Below are 7,403 nucleotides of genomic sequence, written 5' to 3' on the forward strand. Positions count from 1 at the left end.
GGATACATGAAAAAAGAGCAGAAACCACTAGACCAGACACAGGGACAAACAATACCACAGGAGTTGTTTGGAATGTCAGAAACATTCCTGCTAAATGACAGTCAGCTAATCTGATGTTAGCTAGCATTCATGATCATGTTGGTTAGCTAATGTCTAATTATTGTCAATTAGACATTAGCTGCACTGTTTTCATTAACTATGTAATAACCACTAAGGCTGAATCTAATCTTCAATGCAAAACCCAAGTTTTAATGCTACCTATGATTAATTTCAAGAGCTTGATAATCTCATTGATCTGATCTTAAATAATTAATCATGCATTTAAATGCATGTACAATATCATACACACCTGATATTGAACAAATCAATGGTGTGGCTGCATAGAACCATGAAGCATAATCATTTAACCTTCAGATACATTAAGAGTACATACAAAGAGGTCTTTTTTCCTTTAAGAGAGCTACAGATGAACGAGTGTCCTAGAATGATTCCTCAGTTTGTAATTATTGTTTGAGTTTTGACGCCTGCATTGGTGATGTGCCTAGAACACTTGCTAAAGGAACTTAGAGTCCTCTGGAGTCTTAAACTCTTTCCTATCCTATGGAGCAACTGGGACATAGGAACCAGTGTCTAATTTTTGACTTTATCTATTGCTTAACTCAGTGGTGTCCAAAGTCGGTCCTGGAGGGCCGGCATCCTGCATGTTTTAGTTTTCTCCCTGTTTTAACGCACCTGAATCAAATGAAGGCTCATTAAAAGGCCTAAGAAGAACATTGACATGCTGAGAAGGTTGTTGGTCACTTCTCTCCCACCAGGGAGAGAACTAAAACATGCACCACTGGCTTAACCAATCCAACTTTGCTGGAGTTCCATTTATTTGATTAGCTTTAAAGTTAATTAACTGTTGCCTATTTACGAAAATTACACCAATATTATTCTATTTGGTTGCTGACCAAGGTTATTAGGGAAGAAACAAGTCAAATGGATACAAATTAAAACAACTGACTGATTATCTATTTGAACGCACACCACTATTTAACTTAATCAAGTGAATAGAAATTGAACAGTCAGAGTAGACATAATTTTAACAGAATTCAAATTTCTTGGCCAACACAAAAGAACTACCAGCTTTTATTATAACATGAACACTGCTAAGCTTATTTGACCTTTTTAACACCTAAAGGCTCTGATGGGTCACTGGTGTCACATAGTGACCAAAATTAGATGAGGATTTTACCCTGACTGACATATCACATGCTTAAATTACACAGAAGAAAAAAATGTCTCAACTGAAGTAAAGAAGAAAGCAAATGTTTACACTGTCATCTGTGGTACAATTATAAAATGAGCTTCAAAGAGCACACAGCGGACCAGTAATTGTTTGATTCCTTGCTGATTTTGTATGTTTGCTCACATAAGAAAAAATTAGTAGCAGTTGTTTCATTTTATTTTGAATAGTTGTGTTATCAACTAAAAATTTAGAAATAAAACACATTACATGAAATATCAGAACTGTGCAGCTTGTCATTGAGTAAAATAGATGTTTTACCCCCTTCTGAACTCTGACCCACAGCTGCGTATACAGTCATAGGGCAGAAAGATCCATACTGTATGCTATTACATACACTCCTCTTGACCTTGGTCATCCACAGTGACCCAGAACTATCCACCCAGGCTACAAAGGAGCAACTGCACTCGTGAATCCTACATGAACTCTGCAGAGAAAATGGAATTAGTTTCTCTAAAGCACAGGTTCTGTTCGGCTGAAGGAATCATTGGGTATTATTGGTGTTATGAACTTGCATTTTTCACACTGATGTAATATTTGCCTCATGTCAGCAGTTGCTCACACCTGACACAAATACCATTACCCAAAATGAAAACAGTCTCAGAGTGATAGAAAGACAAGTAAGAAGGAGAGGAAAGAAGAAATCACACATATTGCAACTGATGTTGTTGGAATATTTATCAAAAATAATCACTATTGCAAGATTTTATAATATAATGCATCCCTATTGATAATTTTCCCAAATAAGTGATAAATCCAGTTTTCTTAACAATCTTTTTTTTGTTACTTACTGACATGAAAATGTGTTTGTCTCACTGCATTTTTTCTGTTTGGTCTCTTTACATTGAAATTAAACTAACATAAAAATTAGATACCAACTAAATGAGCTGTCTTACTAAATTAAACATTTTTTAACATTTCTATAACTGATTTTCTTGCTCAAGGTAAGAAAAACCAGATGAATAACAACATTCCAGTCACTCGTTACATTAAATTCTAACAGCAAAACGTCTGGCTTTTTTTAATGCTTTTTGTTGAAACATTTCTTCTGTTGGATACATTAAGTCAAGGATAGTGAATAGTGAATTCTGTTCAAGTTCACATATCTGCCTTTCCACAAACACCCATTGCCTTAACCCAATCCCCTTTTAGTGAAAATGTTCCTTATAATGTCACAGCTTCTGAATCAGTTTGGTCAACCAGATTTAGTTAATGTCTACCACACCCAAATCCAGGTTTCTGTTGTCTGAAACAACGCTCCGCTGTACTTCTGTGATTTAAAGATTCAGATATTAGAAGAGTTTTGAGAAAGTTTATTTTAAGGTTTATTTAATAAAGTTTGTAATCTTACATGGTTTGCTTTCTGTGATTTATTTTAAGATTCAGGGCGTAACCGCCCGTTCAACAGCGATTCTTAAGTTTAAAAAAAAAAAAAAAAAAAAAAAAGATGCTCCAGCAGGGAGAAGGAAACTGTTCGAAACCGAAAACCTTCGGATTTTCTCCTTGATCGGTTCTGAAATTGTCGTTAATGATTTCAAACGGCTCGCATAACGCCCTGCGATGGAAGGAGCTGCGCTGCGTTGTGCGTCATGTTCGCTCAGGGCCTGCACTACGCACCGCCAGGTTACTACAGAGCTCCCTTACATTCACATCCTGATTCAAAATCGACCGAGTATTGAACATTCCTGAGGCTTCCAAAATGCCTGGACAGCACAGCAGCCACATTACAGAGGAAGATTTGCATGGATCGCGTTGTTACGCTCTCCTGGCCTCACAGGAGCGGCTGACGCTGCTCGCCTCTTCCTAGGGAGGGGCCGCTGGCTCCAGGCGCGCGCGCGTACACTCACACACACGCACATCTGGAAAGTTTTTACTCGGAACAAAAGTTCGGAAAGAAACTTAGTCAAGTTGGACTGACTCTTAAAACTTTGAAAGAGTTCAATAAACCGGAGAGCTTAAAAGCTACTCGACTTCTGTTTTCATCGGGTTGATCCGACAAAGAACCGAGATGTGTGGAAGTTAACCAGCCCAGCGGCGGACACCGTCCCCCTTTACCGAAGTCCCTGATACAGAACACAAACAGCAGCAGCTTGATGCAGCGCTAACTTGCAGGCAATGGTCGAATAGTTTGACTTTCTTACCCCAGGCATGTCGGCTGTACGGAGTGTCTTTCTTGTAGAGTCTGCTGTGTCAGTGGAGCACCGCGTCTGTCACCAGTTGGCAGCTCTCCTGGATCCTCCCTCTGCAGGTAGGAGGAGCTGGGAGCTGTCGCAACGCCGCCAGGTTACACCTCTGAAACAACAATGCAACCAGATGATGCACCTTCCATTCTATCAATCATAATCTCATGCATCAATGTGCTAAAGGTTAATTTAGAAAATCTGTTTCAGGAATTATCCCAGCCACAGCTCTCTGTCAATACATGACTCAGTCGACATCTGGAAGTCTTTAGTGAAGACTTTGCATTTTTTACATGAAAAATGCCTGCAAGTTTGGGCTGGTATTTCCCTTCCATTCTTACTGTTTGACATACATCTTGATCAACTTTACAGAGCCAAATTCATTCCAACTGCTGTCCTAATGTCTAAAAGTTGAGCTTGTAGGTTTTCTCATAAAAAGGGAGATGGAGACAGGCCGAGACAGAAAACAGAGAGAAGGGAACTGGCAAGACCACATTCTTTCTGTCTGCTTTTCTGACTTAGTTCACACAGCTCACTCCGGTCTCTGTACAAACAGGTGGAAAACCTGACTTTTATTGACTTTGGAGGCTTTGACCATCACAGCCCAAGTTCAATGAGGAGTCAAAGTATTTGTTGTTAAACTGAAAAGTATTTTGGCAGCAAGGATGTAAGGGCCTGCTTGCCTCATCTGCAATTACAGTTCATACCAAGAAATATGTGGGTTTTACACTAAGAAATCACCATCATGACCAAATTTATGAGTTCATAAAAATGTGACTAATAATCTTTATTATTACACTACATCAGATTTTTTACCCAAATGACTTCCAGCATTTTCTTATTTTTTGGAGAGACAAAATTAAAGATTAAAGGTATGTTTTTAAGATCCTGTCTGACTGTCATCTAGAGTGACTTTTATGTATTCAGTGTCTTAAAGAACAGGATACTGACAGCAATGACCATTGATGTTTGCAGAGCTGAAGTCTCGTATTTGCCTTGTAAACTGTAACCTGGCCCTGTGATGGGTTAAAATGTGTCATTATGGCGGGGTGTGTTTCAGAAGTAAGTGCAAAGGTGGGAAATTTGATTCAGACAATGTTTCACAATGACCTGTTGACTATAGTTTCACTTTGTTTGGGAATCTCTACAGTGTATTACAGTCCACCATGACTGGAGACAGATAAAACAGACAGAATGTAACCAATTAAACATTCTGACTGTTTTAGTGGCCAGAATAAAACCATTCATCCATCCAGAATTTATTTAATCTGGATGGATATTAATCCATAAATCTGGGCAAATTTATGAATTAAGTTTAACAACTAAAAGGAGCCTAAATCAAATCTCAAAGAGTTTAGTTGTACCTACTCAACTAAATTTGTGAAACTCAAACCAGTTATTCTGATAATTTTTTCTTTTCTGGTTTTCACTCAGAAACCAAAAATAAGAACTGACATATAAAACAGAGCAACTCTAATCTAGTTAAATTCACTTTAATTCATGTTCCAAAAATTCTACACTCTATACACAGCAAATGAGAATTTCAGTTACACAAACGTCTTCTGCTACATTCCAATCACAATGTTTAGGTACGACTTGTCAAAAATTGCTACTGCTAAGCTTCATTGAGCTGTGAGGCATTTAAGCACTAATTGAATTGCCTTTAAATCTCCTTTTCTAGCATAAAGTACATTGAACATAATAGAAAAATTCAGCCCTGACTGTGTGTCTACATGGTGGTTGAATGAAACCAACATTTGTGAATAAATGGGACTCAGGATGTCAGTGAATCCCATCAGGGATACCATGATGGGATGTCACCTGTCCAGTAATGACATTTTCTGTCAGAAGTTAGTGGGATTATAACAAAATGGAATTATTTGGGAAAAAGAGCAACTGAACCATTCAGTGATAGAGTAAGAAAACCAGGGAGTGGGAGCAGAAGATGCTGCGGTACCCAGTGCCCAGAGGTCAGCAGCTACAGAGCTCCAAACTTTATGTGCTCTTCAGATTAAGGCAAGGATAGTGAATTGACAGCTTCAATGATCAAGTGCAATGCAAAGTTTTGTGTTCTCCATAAGGACAAATCATTCTCTGGACGTGTCTGGGTTTGGTAGATACAGTCTCCTGATTGCATTGTGTCAAGTCTAGTTTGTTAGAGGGAAGATTATAGTTAGAGGCTGTTACCTCTAACTATTAAATTGGGAGGGCCCCTTAAACTCCTTTTCCACTAATACATAGACAACTCAGTTTGACTCGATTTTTAATGTTTTCCATAAGGTACTTATAATTGGTATCAACAATTTTTTATTATCCACTCAGCCAGCAGAGTTAAGCTGAAAATGCCATGTTAAAAGACTGCTGGTCACTCACTGGCTATAGGGTTATGTTACTGGTTCAGTCACCAGAGCAACTCTTGTTACAGGAATCAACCCCACATTTTTATAAATACTAACAATGACCAAACATATTTCAAGTTTCAAGAAAATGTCCAGACTGAAATCAAAACCGTAGTTCAGCATGGAGTTTCAGACATTTTGTGCTTGGTGGCTGATGATCAAATACAGAAGGAGCTAGATAGTGGTTCGTAGCAAACAAACCATGTTTTACCTGGACTGAGGATGAAAAGCCCTGGACTGGATGAGACCTCAGTGGTTCAGCCTTTTTCAATCTGAAGTAAAGTTTGAATTTTCTTTGAAGATCAAGGTCTCAGAATCTGGAGGAAGAGTGGGGAAGCACAGAATCTGTGTTGCTTAGAGTCCAGTCTGAAGTTTCCACAGTCAGTGATGGTTTGGGTCGCCATGTCATCAGCTGGTTCTGGTCCAATAGGCTTGCATAAGTCTAGAGTCTGTCTGCTGACAGACTGTATGGAGATGCTGATTTCATATTCCTGCAGGAGTTGGTGTTGGCAGATACTGCCAAAGGCACCAAGAGCTGATTCAGTCACCATGGAGTTCCTGCTCTTGACTGGCCATTAAAATCCTCTGACCTTTAACCCCGTAGATTCTAGAACATCTCTAGGTTGTTGTCATGAGGAAGATGAAAGGCAGCCGACCCAACGAGGCAGTTCGTCACACCTACACAGAGCCACAAGCTGATCTCCTCCATGCCGCGGTGCATTAATGCAGTAAGTCATGCAAAAGGAGCCCAAACCAAATACTGAGTGCACAGAACCTCCACTTCAGAACCCTGATATTCCTGTTTCAAATATCCTTTTGTATTGATCTCATATAATATTCACATTTTCTGAGACATTGAATTTTGGGTTTTCATTAAGTGCAAGCCATAAGCATAAAAATTGCAATAAAATATGAAAGTGCTTCACTCTATGTGTAATGTAATGAATGAACTTTTTTCATCACTATTATTAGATACTCTCAGTTACATTCCTTGCCCTCCAGGTGGCGCTCTCACCACTAGTTCTAGGTTGATTCTGCAGTCATCTCTGTCAGCACCAGCATCAGTCTATTTATGATCAGTTATCATTCTGTGTTGTTTCATTTCACTCTTTTGGTGTTTATTTAAAGCTTTGTTGGATCTCTGTGCTCACATTGATTTTGCTGAGATTGTATTAACTGTTTATTCATCTCAGTGTGTTGCGTCCGTTTTATACCCCATTTCCATATATTTTTAAGGCCAATTGGAAACACAGATGTTTTGTTTTGTGGCTTCTGCTTTTTGTATTTATGAGAGGCACTATTTGTTTTAGACGCTTTTATTGGCAAATATTGGAATTGCAAAAAGTCATTTTTACATTGTTGATACGTCCTCATTTTAACTTGCTGTTCTTTACTTTACAGGCTGGATTTCAGCCTGTAAGTACAGTCCTGATTGGCGCTGACCAGGTCTTCTAGTTGAGCTTGGACTTGATCATTGCTTGCTGGGTTTTACTTATCCAGATGCTTTTTGAACTGACTGCATTTCTCTGAGAAGCT

The sequence above is a fragment of the Xiphophorus maculatus genome, chromosome 13 (assembly GCF_002775205.1).
Source record: "Xiphophorus maculatus strain JP 163 A chromosome 13, X_maculatus-5.0-male, whole genome shotgun sequence".
NCBI classification, from domain to species: domain Eukaryota; kingdom Metazoa; phylum Chordata; class Actinopteri; order Cyprinodontiformes; family Poeciliidae; genus Xiphophorus; species Xiphophorus maculatus.